Source organism: Heterodontus francisci, chromosome 18 (assembly GCF_036365525.1).
Source record: "Heterodontus francisci isolate sHetFra1 chromosome 18, sHetFra1.hap1, whole genome shotgun sequence".
Taxonomy (NCBI): domain Eukaryota; kingdom Metazoa; phylum Chordata; class Chondrichthyes; order Heterodontiformes; family Heterodontidae; genus Heterodontus; species Heterodontus francisci.
Window position 1 is genome coordinate 58,410,675 of NC_090388.1, and position 14,445 is coordinate 58,425,119.

At 44.0% G+C, this 14,445-nt stretch overlaps 1 protein-coding gene across 2 annotated transcripts in view; it reads left to right on the top strand.

Annotated features, from left to right (window-relative positions):
* atxn10 (ataxin 10) overlaps nt 1–14,445 on the top strand; it is a 350,575-nt gene that overhangs the window by 317,063 nt on the left and 19,067 nt on the right. The gene's annotated exons all lie outside the window — the stretch shown is intronic.

Here is a 14,445-nt window from a genome sequence, read left to right on the forward strand (position 1 = left end):
GGACATGGACTAGAGGACATAGAGATTAGATGAATTATTGATGCTATCTCAATTCACACATTCAAAAATGTGATTGGCCTCAGAATTCAAATGATCAGGAAAGGGCAAAACTGGCACCAAATAATCCACAGGGCACAATTGTTCCCAATATGAATGGAAAGGGTGTGCTGTTCTTATGCAAGGTTGTAAGCCAGGGTTGAATCAAAGGGATTCTGGAATTTTGCTTGATTGCCTTGGGGATCAGAGAATATTTAAGCCAAGTTTTCCCACAGAAGTTCAAATGGGTTGGGTAGAGTCCATGATGAGACAAACAACTCGTTTATAGTTTCCATGAAGAAATAGACTAAATTTGATCCCCCAGCGCACTGGCGAAAGTCCTTTCAATATTTGCCTTGGTTAGCATTAATCAATGGCCCTAAATACAAGAGTTGAGAATCCAATATAATGAAAATTGAATTTAACTTAGTCAATCACTTTAAGTGAATAATGCTGATGATGGGTACATTGCACATATTTTGTGGAATGAGAATGAGTTTTTCTCACTCCATGCTTCTTTACGCTTTCCACAATATTAATATAGCACCTCATGCTAAGGCACATCAAAGATGAAGCTCGGTACTTCAGAAAATCCTCCCTGGTATCATTTAGTGAATATTCAGTTGCGGTCTTAAATAGCTGTTATGAAATTGGAATATGTTGTGGGAGGTAGAAAGCTACAAAATGAACTAATCTGGTTAAAGTTTTTACTGCTAAAAAGTATCCAAACTAACACTTGGCATATGCTATCGACCGCTCGGTCAGAATAAGGAGAGGAATTTGCTCTATGAAAAGATAGGAAGAATAATTAACAGCAGGAAAGTCATTTTAGTGGGAGACTTCAATCAACCTAATATAAACTAGGAGAACACAAGTCATTTACAGCTAGGGATGGTAGCTATTATGGACAAGTGCTTCTTGACCCAGTGTGCAAAGAAAACCACAAGAGTCAATGACCATCTCAATCTGGTATGTGTTAATGACCCAAAAAATGCACAGGAAATGGAAGTTGCACCTCCCTGGAGCACACTGACCACAGAGTGGTAAAGCTGAGCATGATCTGGGAGTCAGAAATACCCAAGACAAGGAGCCAAGTACATAACTTTAAAATAGCTAAATTAAATGAAATGAGGAATCAACTAAAACAAATATTGGAGAAGGTTATTCAGCAACACTTGAGTTAGAAGTTAAGTGGAACACTTTAAAAGATATAATGCTGAGCATGTAGGATAAATACGTTCCCAAAACCGACGAAACAAACATGACCCTAAATGGATGAAGAAATAAAAAGAGGGAAACTAACATTTACAAATTTTGCAGATGTCATGCAGCGCCTCACCCGCCAAGAATGAGGTACATTAATTTCGCCACATGAGCATTGATTTTTAAACTGTTACTGGAGTAACGAAAGGACTTGCTTTTTAAAAGAAAGCGACGCCAGACCCAGAGTTTAAGTTCTAATAAATTTCACTTTTCTTCTTTAAACCTAAGAAAGCCTGTTTGTGCTAATTTCTTTGCCTTATATTTGGAAAGCGGTGAACAAGGATTCTCAAAGGGGGAGCTCAAAAATGGTGTGTTTAAAATAAAATCCTGTTACAATAAGACTAAGTGAAGGATAAAAGAAAACCCCTAGACCTCTTTCTCACCTGGTCATAACCCAGGGAAAATGCAAAGGGATGAATACAAAAAAGTGAAGAAACACATTCAAGGTGTGTTCAGAGGGGCAAAAAGAAATTTGAAAAATGACATAATAGCTGAAGCTAATCATAAATTCTTTTAGTAGCACAACAGTAATAGAGATACAGAAGAGGTGAATTTTTAAAAGATGCAAATGTTACATATTCTCCAGCTTGTGTCTTGTCTTTGGCCTCTTTGTCTCAAGAGACAATGGGTAAGCACCTGGAGGTGGTCAGTGGTTTGTGAAGCAGCGCCTGGAGTGGCTATAAAGGCCAATTCTAGAGTGACAGACTCTTCCACAGGTGCTGCAGATAAAATTGGTTGTCGGGGCTGTTACACAGTTGGCTCTCCCCTTGCACTTTGTCTTTTTTCCTGCCAACTGCTAAGTTTTTTCGACTCGCTACACTTTAGCCCTGCCTTTATGGCTATCCGCCAGCTCAGTCAGGTGTCTCATGTCGTGAACTCTTGAACCACTTCCAGAGCGTGGTCGCCGATATTGATGAATGGAGCATTTCTGACATCCTGTCCCATGATGTTTGTTTTCTTGAGGCTGATGGTTAGGCCAAATTTGTTGCAGGTAGCCGCAATCCTGTCGATGAGTCTCTGCAGACACTCTTCTGTGTGGGATGTTAATGCAGCATCGTCAGCAAAGAGGAGTTCCCAGATGAGGACCTTCCGTACTTTGGTCTTCGCTCTTCGACGGGCAAGGTTGAACAACCTGCCATCTGATCTTGTGTGGAGGAAAATTCCTTCTTCTGAAGACCAGCTTGTGTGAACAGCAGTTATCATTCATGCAACAAGTCTGGAACTACTTCTCATTGTATTTTCCAAGTTCTGAAACAGGCTAGCAAAGGTACTGATGCACAGCGGTGTTAAGATTCTCTTGAAACAAAAGTTGAAACCTTTTCCAAAATTAATATGCAAGATGGTTCTGTGCAAGTATTTCCAGTTTTCTTATTGTAGTTACTGACCTTGTCCTTGTTATAATCTGATATAACATACTGTTGATATCCAGTTAACTCAAATGCTTGATCGGAAATGCAAGAAATTTCAAGAAAAGGTCATTTAGCCCATCGAGCCAACCCTGCCAATCAAGTTCCCTTTTGGGGTGAACCGTGTCTGTTTTCTTTTTACATCAGCCCACATCACTTACTGAAACAGATGTCTGTTCTAATCCCTTTTGAGGGCATCAAACAAGTTAACAATGCTTGGATAAGAATACAGTGGATTTTGAAATTCTTAATTGTGAAGCAGCTTTCCATGGTTTACATGGCTTCTCTATCTTCTTCTTTGGCCTCCTTGTCTCGAGAGACAATGGGTAAGCGTCTAGAGGTGGTCAGTGGTTTGTGAAGCAGCGCCTGGAGTGGCTATAAAGGCCAATTCCAGAGTGACAGACTCTTCCACAGGTGCTGCAGATAAAATTGGTTGTCAGGGCTGTTACACAGTTGGCTCTCTCCTTACACTTCTGTCTCTTTTCCTGCCAACTGCTAAGTTTCTTCGACTTGCCTCTCTTTAGCCCCGCCTTTAAGGCTGTCCGTCACCTCTGGCGATCGCTGGCAACTGACTCCCACGACTTGTGGTCAATGTCGCAGGACTTCATGTCGCGTTTACAGACGTCTTTAAAGCAGAAACATGGACGGCTGATACTAGTGACGAGCTCGCTGTACACTGCGTCCTTGGGGATCCTGCCATCTTCCATGCGGCTCACATGATCAAGCCATCTCAAGCACCGCTGGCTCAGTAGGGTGGGGATGTTGGTCGCCTCGAGGACTTCTGCGTTGGAGAAACAGTCCTGCCTCCTGATGCCAAGAATTCTCCAGAGACAGTAAAGATGGAATGCATTGAGACGTCGCTCTTGGCTGACATACGTTGTCCAGGCCTCACTGCCGAAGAGCAAGGTACTGAGGACACAGGCTTGATACACTTGGACTTTTGTGTTTCGTGTCAGTGCGCCATTTTCCCACACTCTCCAAGCCAGTCTGGACATAGCAGTGGAAGCCTTTCCCATGCACTTGTTGATTTCTGCATCGAGAGACAGGTTACTGGTGATAGTTGAGCCTAGGTAGGTGAACTCTTGAACCACTTACAGAGCATGGTCGCCGATATTGATGGATGGAGCATTTCTGACGTCCTGTCCCATGATGTTCGTTTTCTTGAGGCTGATGGTTAGGCCAAATTTGTTGCAGGCAGCTGCAATCCTGTCGATGAGTCTCTGCAGACACTCTTCCGTGTGGGATGTTAATGCAGCATTATCAGCAAAGAGGAGTTCCCCGATGAGGATTTTCTGTACTTTGGTCTTCGCTCTTCGACGGGCAAGGTTGAACAACCTGCCATCTGATCTTGTGTGGAGGAAAATTCCTTCTTCTGAAGACTTGAAAACATATGAGAGCAGCAGTGAGAAGAAGATCCCAAACGGTGTAGATGCAAGAACACAGCCCTGTTTCACGCCACTCAGGATAGGAAAGGGGTCTGATGAGGCACCGCTATGCTGAATTGTGCCTTTCATATTGTCATGGAATAAGGTGATGATACTTAGTAGCTTTGGTGGACATCCGATCTTTGCTAGTAGTCTGAAGAGACCACGTCTCCTGGCGAGGTCAAAGGCTTTGGTGAGATCAATGAAAGCAACATAGAGGGGCATCTGTTGTTTGCGGCATTTCTTCTGTAGCTGGCGAAGGGAGAACAGCATGTCAATGATGGATATCTCTGCTCGAAAGCCGCACTGTGCCTCAGGGTAGACACACTCAGACAGCTTCTGGAGTCTATTTAAAATGACTTGAGTGAAGACTTTCCCCACTATGCTGAGCAGGGAGATTCCACGGTAGTTGTTGCAGTCACCGCGGTCACCCTTGTTCTTATAGAGGGTGATGATATTGGCATAGCGCATGTCCTGTGGTGCTGCTCCCTCATCCCAGCACAGGCAAAGCAGTTCATGGAGTACTGAGAGTATAGCAGGCTTGGCACTCTTGATTATTTCAGGGGTAATGCTGTCTTTTCCAGGGGCTTTTCCACTGGCTAGAGAAACGATGGCATTACTGAGTTCCGATTTTGTTGGCTGTTCGTCCAGCTGATCCATGACTGGCAGAGACTGGGCTGCATTGAGGGCGGTATCAGTGACAACATTTTCCCTGGAGTACAGTTCGAGGTAGTGCTCCACCCAGCAGCCCATTTGCTTGAGTTGGTCTGTGATCGTTTCCTCTGATTTAGACTTGAGGGGGGCGATTTTCTTGATGGTTGGCCCAAAAGCTCTCTTAATGCCAGCATACACTCCTCTGATGTTTCAGGTGTTGGAGACCAGCTGAATACAACTACATAGGTGTTGCCAGTAGTCATTTGCGCAGCGCCTGGCTGTTCTTTGTGCAGTGCTTCTGGCGGCTTTAAGTGCTAAGGATGTTAACTCGCTGGGGGCTTTCTTGTAGTTCAGCAGTGCAGTGCGCTTAGCAGCTAAGACTGGTTCAATCTCTTCAGAGTGAGATTGAAACCAGTCTGCATTCTGCTTCTCACGTTTGCCAAAGGTGGTCATTGCTAATGCGTAGATGGCGTCTCTGATGTGGGCCCACTTGGTCTCTGCATCCCCTGCAGGAGTGTTTTGAAGGGCTTTTTCAAGTGAATAAAGAAACTTTTGTGACAGCTGTGGGTAAGAAATTCTGTTAGTGTTGATGCGCGGGTGACCCTTCTGCTTGGAGTGATGTAGCTTCTTTGGTTTGAGTCTAATTGTGGTGCACACCAGGGAGTGGTCGGTGTCGCAGTTTGCACTGTGGAAGCTGCGTGTGATTTGAACAGGGTTTATGGAGGCTTGCCTTGTGACGATGAGGTCCAGCTGGTGCCAAAGATGTGATCTTGGGTGTCTCCATGAAACCTGGTGACAGGGTTTAGTTTGAAAGAATGAGTTGGTGATGCAGCGGTTATGATAGGTACACAACTCCAGCAGTATCTGTCCATTCTCATTCATCCTTCCAATGCTATAGCACCCGAGGCAGGAGGGCCATGAGTCATGGTTGGCCCCAACCCTGGCATTAAAGACCCCAGCAGGAACAAATGATCGGTATTCGGAATGCTACTAATGATATTATGGAGTTCCTCATAGAACTGGTCTTTAGCTTCAGGTGGATTAGCTTCTCTATCTAGTCCCACATAAAATGCCTTAATGCTTCCCTTCACAACTGTAGAAAAATTGATTTGTAGTTATTCCCCCCTCTGCTATCTTTTCCCAATGTAGTATTACTCTTTACAGCTCAGTCGTATAAAACCTTTTGCTTTCCCTGTTTTTTCTTTATCTTTTTGTAATTTTGTTGATCAGCGTTGGTATCAATGGAGCCAATTTTGCTCTGCTGTCCTTCCAAGAGAAGTAGGGGGGGGAGAAATGGTCAAAAAAACTGTGGTGCCAGATTTCCACGTTCTTTCACCACACCATTATTACTCGCTTTGCCTTTGCCCATGACCTCTTTGTCAGTTAATCTCTCCGGCCCTCTGTTCTATCATACACCTTCCCTTTTGTTCTCTTTTTTTTTAAACCCCACCCCCGCTTTATTTGCTTAAAACCCATTACATTTCTAACCTTTGCCAGTTCTGATGAAAGGTCACTGACCTGAAACGTTAACTCTGCTCCTCTCTCCACAGATGCTGCCAGACCAGCTGAGTATTTCCAGCACTTTCTGTTTTCATTTCAGATTTCCATCATCCACAGTATTTTGCTTTTATTTCCACGTTCTTTGTGTTGCCAGGGTACGTTCAGATTCTCTGTTTGTGGTGATTTTGAGAACTCTTAGCTGGTTTGCTGTAACTGCTGCTTTTTCTGTTCTGTCACTTCTGACTGATCAGCCTTCTTTAAGTTCCATACATTCAATGCACACAATCTCCAGTGCTATCTTAGTATAGTGATTCATTCATTGCATCTTGATCATCTCCAAGCCTTTTGATGGGCAATGAAAATCATGTATCTTACAATTGTCCATAGGCACAACATGTTCATATCTCTCAAAAACTGAACCAACAGCTTCCACCTCTCATTTTTGATGGCTCTCGTCTCCAGTCCTTCATCTGTCGATATTCTTGTCCTCACTGTCTACTCTGACCTCAAACTGAATTCGAACATCTCTTCTATTGCAAAGCTAGCTGCAAAAAGTTCAGTTTCTTCTTTCATGCCAAATACTTCATTTTCTATCATCAAGTCTCAACTCTCTATAAAGCAGAAGTCTGTTCATGGCTTGAATATGACCTCCTTATCTGGGAAAGCTCTTTTAACATCATTCTTGTATTCCTGGATAGAGCACAAGAAGTTCATTGTTGCCTGATGGGTTATTCCTCTTGCATTCCACAGAGTTTCTTTAAAATTTCCTTTCTTGTTCATTCAAACCTCCAGATAAGTCACATTCCTTCCTACATCATCACTGTATTGAAATCAAGACAGATTGTAGTCTTCGAATAACTTTACTTCCTAGATTCTCAGAACTGGAGAACTCTCTTTCCTTCAGGCTTTATCTCTTGGGTGGAATAGAGTCTAATACGCTTCAGAGTCCAGAAAAATAGGGCCTAAACCATTCTTTTACCATTTTCAAACAATCAGATCCCCACCCTCTCCGTGTCACTGCAATCAGATACCTCCACCACCAGTTTCTCCATCAAGAGTCAGTTCCTGTCTTTTATGTTGCTCTTCATAAAGATTTAAGTCCAGATGCCCTGCTTGTTAAAATTAATGATTAGAGAATAGTGGTCTTGAAGTGCACAGTTTCCTGATATGAACTTATGGTGTAGGCCAGGAATATATTATTAGTGAGTTTTCCAACTTACATAGTCTTTAATAAACATAAATTTCCATAAATAAACGAAAATTATCTCCTTAAACAATTAAGGGTGAGAAATTGGGAGCATTCGTGTCTGTTATTTTTGGGCCCTCAGAGCTCCAGAATGGCATTCGCAGCGCATGCGCACACTTGTAGAGCGAATCACGCGGACGCGATATTAGTGCAAGTGTTGGCGTGCGTGCGTGCATTAAATGTCTGCCGTGAGTATACAGAGCAGGCAGATTATGATTTAACACCATTTTGCAGCTTAACATTCCAGCTAGTGCCTCTCTTAACCTTGTACAGTTGAACATGCGATCAGCATCAGGAAGGATCCCACACCAACATCCCCCCCCCCCCCAAACCAGTGCTATTTCAAGAGATCATCAACTACTTACAGGTTAGTTGCTGGTTGTTTCAACTAGCTGTTGCTATATTTCTACCAGTGTTTAGTACTTTCTGTAATTATTTCAATTTGCAAAAGTCTACAGGGAGTGGTATGATAGGTGCTGAAGGACCTTTTGCTGGCTTCAAGGCTTTTGAACAAACCAGTTGCTCCCAGCCATGAGTGCACCAGTAGGCAATCCCCTTGGAATTGAGCATGACAAGGAGAATGAACAGAGGCCATGCAGAGTAGGGCAAAGGACTGGAGGAGTGAGGATGGGGAGTAGGGCTCTCAGCAGGAGGCCATATCCACCCAGGGTGCTCAGGGAGCAATCCTACCTGAAACTCAGGGAGGAACAATGGGCTGAATTTTGCCAGCCCCAAAGAAGTCTTGCTGCTGGGGCTGAAAGCAAAAGCCGACCCCATGCCGAGGGCAGCATTTTACCAACAGTGGCGAACTAACAGGTCACCGCTGCGAACACTGTCCAATTGAGGATAGCAGTCTGTACCATCCCCCTCCCACGGCCAGAGCTGCCGGACCAATCAGAGGAAGTCCTGGTGATCGGGATGGGGTTATTCCTGCGGCGGCAACTTGGGCACGTGGGCAGCCATTGCCGTCAGGGGAACCCCTCCAAGGACCATGGAGTGCTCATCAAGGAGGGTGATCCCACTCCCCAGGAACCCGCTGGACGGCAGTCTTCCCAGGCAGCGGCAGGCCCGCCCGACACAGGCAAAATGCTGGCAGAGGCAGGAAGTGGCACTTAGTTGGGCCCTTAAGTAGATCAGTTGGCCACCCAGCGAACAGCCATGCCACTGAGGTTTCCGCTGCTGGCAATATGCCATGGCGGCAGGAAGACATCAAGCTCAGCTCCCTGACGCCTTCCCCTGCCATATTACCAGTCCTTCCACTTCCCAGCCCGTCACTTTGGGATGGGTAAAATTCAGCGCAATGTGTGAGATATTTATGCTTCAGTATGGATATCCTCACTGAAATCTGCCACCTGCTAGTAGCCATAACTGCAACCTCACAGCAAGTTGAGGACTGCATTGCCAGTGGTTGCAAAAGTGACCAAGGTAATGAACTTTTATGCATCTGGCTCCTTCCAGGATGGATCTGGAGATATTTTCAACATCTTGCAGTTTGCGATCCACTGTTGCATAAGGGAGGCTCTCGATTCAAAGAGAGCTAACTACATTTCATTCTCTCTGAGAGAAGCAGGCAGAGCGAGCTTTCAGCTTCATTAGGATTTCAGACTTCCCTGTGGTTCAGGGTGCCATTGACTGCAAGTACATTGTTTTGTGGGTGTCTTATGTCAATTCTGTCCTACACCAGAACCAAAAGGGATTCCATTCCCTCAGCATCCAGATGTGTGTGATTATCGGCATTAAATCATGCAGGTCAATGCCTGGTATCCTGGCAGCTGTCATGATGTCTTCATTCTATGGCAGTCCGCTGTGGCAGCTGCATTCGAGTGGCCGCAGCAAACCAAAGGCTGGCTACTGGGCAACAAGGGCTATCCACTGACGACATGGTTGATGACTTCGATGCACAACCCACGTACATGTGTGCAAATGCACACAATGAAAGCCATGCTGATGCACAAAATGTGATAGAGAAGACCATTGGCATGCTGAAATTTCTGCTACCTGGACCACTATGGAGGAGTCCTGCAGTACTCGGCAAAGTAGATATCAAGATTCATGGTCTGCTGCATGCTACACAACCTTGCCACCAGCTCTATGGTGAGCAGCTGAGGAGGTGTCACTGGCAAAGTGGTGGGGTGGAAGAACAAATGCTGTCTCTCTCAAAGGACAGCAGGTTCGTCCTCCATGGAGCCACTCCCACAGGGCGATGCCTCAGCAATCTTAGGAATTTGTTGGAGGACAGATTGACTGCTGGAACCCCCCGCAAACCCCTTTGCATGCTGTAATCCACGGACCATTAGAACTTGCATGGCAGCAAGCTGACCTTGCACAAGAGCAGTCCGAGCTTCCACTGCAGCACTCAGACTTTGGGTGGCTGCTGCTTGTGCTGCAATGAAAGCTGCAACATGGGCTATCAGACCCTGCATCATGGTTGGGTCCACATGTTTGCGAACAGAGTTGGCCACCACTTCCACGCTGGAAAGGATAATCATCAGGCTCTGCACAAAGCCCTGTGCCCAGTTGGTGCTGAATGCTTCCATGCTCCTTAACATTAACCACAGGCCTTCTGGCAGGCTTCTCAGTGCACCAAGCATTTTGTTCTGCGTATCCATCGGCGTTCTTCTGTAGCTGCTCCATTGAAGTGCTCATCTAAGTCATCTGCAGCAGAACCTGTTTGCGATCTTCCCCTCCAGCGAGCTGGCATCTGTGCTTTTCTCACCCCCTGCTCTAGCTGCAGGCCAATTATGTCTGGTATCTTGCCTTGTGCAATCCTGCCTCTAATCTGCCCTCTAAAATATATGCAGTGTTAATATCTGAGCTGGTGGCTGCAAGGGTGAAATCAAGTGACGGTGCTATGTCTTCATCATCGCTCCCTTCTTGGTGTTCCTGCATTGCCTGGCCAGGTTGGACCGCTTGGGTATCTGGAAGGGAAAAGGTACAATGATAACATGGTGGGGGAAGTGGAGGAAAATAAGAAGTACATGTTTACACCATCTGCAGCTTGTAAAGCAGAAAAATGTGAGAGATGAGAGGGAAGTGGAATATGAGAATTAGGAATGAGAATACTGTCATTCTTTGATGGCTTCAGCCACCACTGGCCACGGCCTCAGAAATGGCCATCACAATGATGACTAGCACTATTCCTCTATGGAGGTTAGGATATGCAGGCGAGTCTATCCCCCTCTGGTTGGCTCATGCTTCCTCCGGTTGTGTGGCACCTTGTTCTACAAGAGAGGGGGAAGTCTGTCAGTCTTTCTCATGCAATCTGTTTGGCTGATATAGATGTCATGGTTGAATTGCCGGCAGTGTGTAAAACGGATGCGTTGTGGGTCTAAGGTTTGTAGTACTGCTAAGTATGTGAGGGTGAAGTGAACCATATCAATGTTAGGTATGAGGTTTGTTTTATAGAGACTGTTGATAGGTGAGTGATAGGAGTATGGTGATTTCAGCAGTGGCTGAGGCAATTTGTGCAGCTGCTCAGATATGGCATTTCAGATGAAATGTTAAACTGAGCCCCCATCTGCTCTCAGGTGAACATGAAAGATCCCACGGCACTATTGTGAAAAAGAGCAGGGAAGTTATCCCCAGGATCCTGCCAATATTTATCCATCAATCAACACCACAAAAACAAATTATCAGGTCATTAACATATTGTTGTTTGTAGGACCTTGCTTTGTGCAAATTGACTGCAACGTTTCCTGCATTATAACATTGACTAAACTTCAAAAGTAATTCATTGGCTGTAAAGCGCTTTGTGATGCCCCTTGGTCATGAAAGGTGCTATGCAAATGCAGGTCTTTTTTTATTTGATGATGCATTCACTGACCTTGACCACTCATATGAGGTCATTGAACTTCTTGTCGCACTGCATCCAGGTCCTCAGGACATTGACCTCCACTGCCATCTGCTCCAACTGCCTTTTGATCGTGGGTCTGGAGGGCCTCATACCACCTCGCTCCCCCCCACACCCCCCCCCCCCCCCCCGACCCCTCCACCCCCACAGATACAGGATGTCGCTCCTCCTTTCCATCTCCTCCACCAAGACCTCTAGTGCAGCATCTGAAAACTTTTGCGTTCACACCATCCCGTTGTGCCATTCCTCACTGCCAGGTCAAATTCTCTTCCTGAACCTGCTGCAACCACCATGCACCTCCCATTTAAGTGGTGCAAGGAAGCTTTTAGTGATGCCAGCCGCTCTCAAAATTGGCCACCTGCTGATTCGTCCAGGCAGTGAACAGCTCATTCAAATGAGTGGGCAACACAAAGTTGACTCACTGCTTGTATTGTAATCAGCAGACATGCGTTAATCATGCATCGTGATCCCTGCACCTGTTTTCAGGGGCTATCCAATTTAACCCCCTAGAAGTTATACATTGTGCAGTTTCCAAGCTTTACACGGTAAAACCGTTAAACCTCAAAAAATGGTTCAAGGGAATTCTTTTTAACTTTATGCAATTTGCAGCATGGAGGATGCTTTGGTCTGGCATCAATGGAGAAGGAGCCTGGGATTCAAGGGAAGGGGAACATAAGGTTTGGTGGAACTGCGAGCTGGAAAATGGGGTAGACTCCTGGTGTCTCCCATCCTCCACCTTCAGTAAACTTCTGCTGATCTAAAACTTTGCTGCACCACATCCTGTCCTGCAGTCCTGGTCCCCCAATGCTGCATCTTGGATCCATGTGCTGGAAGTCCCTCCCTCAACCTCTCCTTTACTCTCTTAAGACTTTACTTAGAAACCACCTCTTCGGCCAAGCTTTTGGCCACCCCTTCTAATATTTCCTCCTTTGGCTTGTATTATCCCTCTATCAAGCACCATGGGACATTTTTTAAAGACTCTACATGCAATTTGTTATCTATCAGCTATAAGGGATGGCCATTGTGTGGACAGCATTGGGTGGCAGTGTCCCAGATATAGCAGAACTGGTTTGTAACTTCTGAGAAATCTTTGCAAACATTAAATTTGATGTTTTGTGATTGGTTCCTGGAAGTGTGGGCCTGTCAGGTTCCATTTTTTATGCTCTCTCTCCCTCTCACCCTCTCTCCCCCGAGCCCCTCTCTCGCTGTCAATAATTAGAATGCCTCTGTTTAAAAGAAAAACACGCACATGATCATTTGTCCCTAAATAAAACTTTTGAAATTGTCCCTCTAGCTTTTCTTCAAATAGTTTTGAAATGGAATCAAACAGATATAATTAGAGCCTGAGAGAAGAGCATTCTATCATTTGTTGAACCGATGCTACTGATGTATCTTGAGAAATTGTGCATATCGAGTCCAAATCCAAGCCCAGGCTTTTGAGATAGGCTGAGGCTTTGAAGTAACAACTTTAATGAAGGTTAAATAAATGCATGAAAGACAATTTAATGGATAAATGTAGTTATGTTATAAAATGTGTAATATTTTGAATATTTAATTTTTCTTGCATTATTTTAGACATTAGAAATTTCAGATACTCAGTTGTGGGAGTGGAGGGGGGGGGGGAATATTGTTTTAAATAAGCAATTCAATTGGTTCATCAGCAAACTATGTCAGTGAAATGTTACCGTGTTCCAGAGGGGTTTTCTCACTGAAACTGCCCAGGAGAACAGTTATAATGTTGATACAAAAATTCAAAGTAGTAATATAGGATATATAGTTGTGAAGAGGAAGTGTGTGCCAAACAAAAGACTGAAGGGATCTTGGTGCTCTTCACTATGTCTGTTGATTCCTAAAGATGCACAAGTGAAAAGAACCTATGACTGGTAGTTTGAGTTACACATATCTCTTAATAAGAAATGGTTCGGCATTTGTCATATTCTGATGAAGCAAACTAACTTTATTTATGGAACAGATCTGGATAAAGCTAATCCACGTGCTATGTTTGTGAAATTATATGACTGCAAGTTCTGTTTAATCCTATTTGCACCATTGGGACATGTGTGTTTCAGATTATGTGCTCTATAAACAAAAGGTACCATTTCATTAGTGGTTTACTGGTTAATCTGTTGGGTCCAACTAGATCTTGTCATTGGGATGTAGATTTTCTACATGGGGAGATACCAAAATTATTATTACAAGAGGTGATGGTAAATCAGATTATGTTGTATTATGGGTTGGTCATGTCATTGAGGCTGTGGTTTTACCAGATTAAGTGCACTGCATAAACAGTACACATCCCCGCCCAGTTGTTTACTTGACTCTGCATTATGTATTGTTGGGCTTTATGGTTTACCACATTTATACAATGCAACCAGATAGATGTCTGTTCTTGTGGTTTACTGAATTTTTCACTACACATGATATTGTTGGGTTAGTGGTTTTTCAAACTGTCTACCACTAATGGATGGCATCATTCGGCCATTGGTTTATTCAACAGTGTTTGTATAGTTTATATTATCAGAACATTGGTTGACTGGACATATGATTATGGTTGTAGTCAGCCAAAAAGAACAATCATGGGCTATTCAAGTTGGGTCTTGCATAGTACAAGTTCAATTCAGACCTGTATTTTCACCCTCAAATAATAACGGTGATTCGGGTTCAGGAGGAATTTGAGCATCTTATTTCTGTATGTTCATCCTGATGTAATTGTGTTAATTCTTACACTGAACTACATTGGTCGCACAATTTTGCTTATATTGTGTGATTGTTCTTTCACCGTAATCTCAGAAAAACTCGCTGATCTACAGAGGTAATATAAACTAGGGTAATGAAACAAGAATTATTTCATCAGCATAAGCGATACATATATAAAGAAATCATCAATGATTTATTTTCAAAGACATATTCATGTCATTAATGGTATAGCGGGTATTCTGAACCAATCAGGATGGAAGTGAATAAGATAAGCATCTACATAAAAATCTATGATTATCTTTAAGGTTAGGATATCTTTGTAGGATTCATCAATGATAGTCATTAAAAATGTTAAGTAAAAAGTTTTGG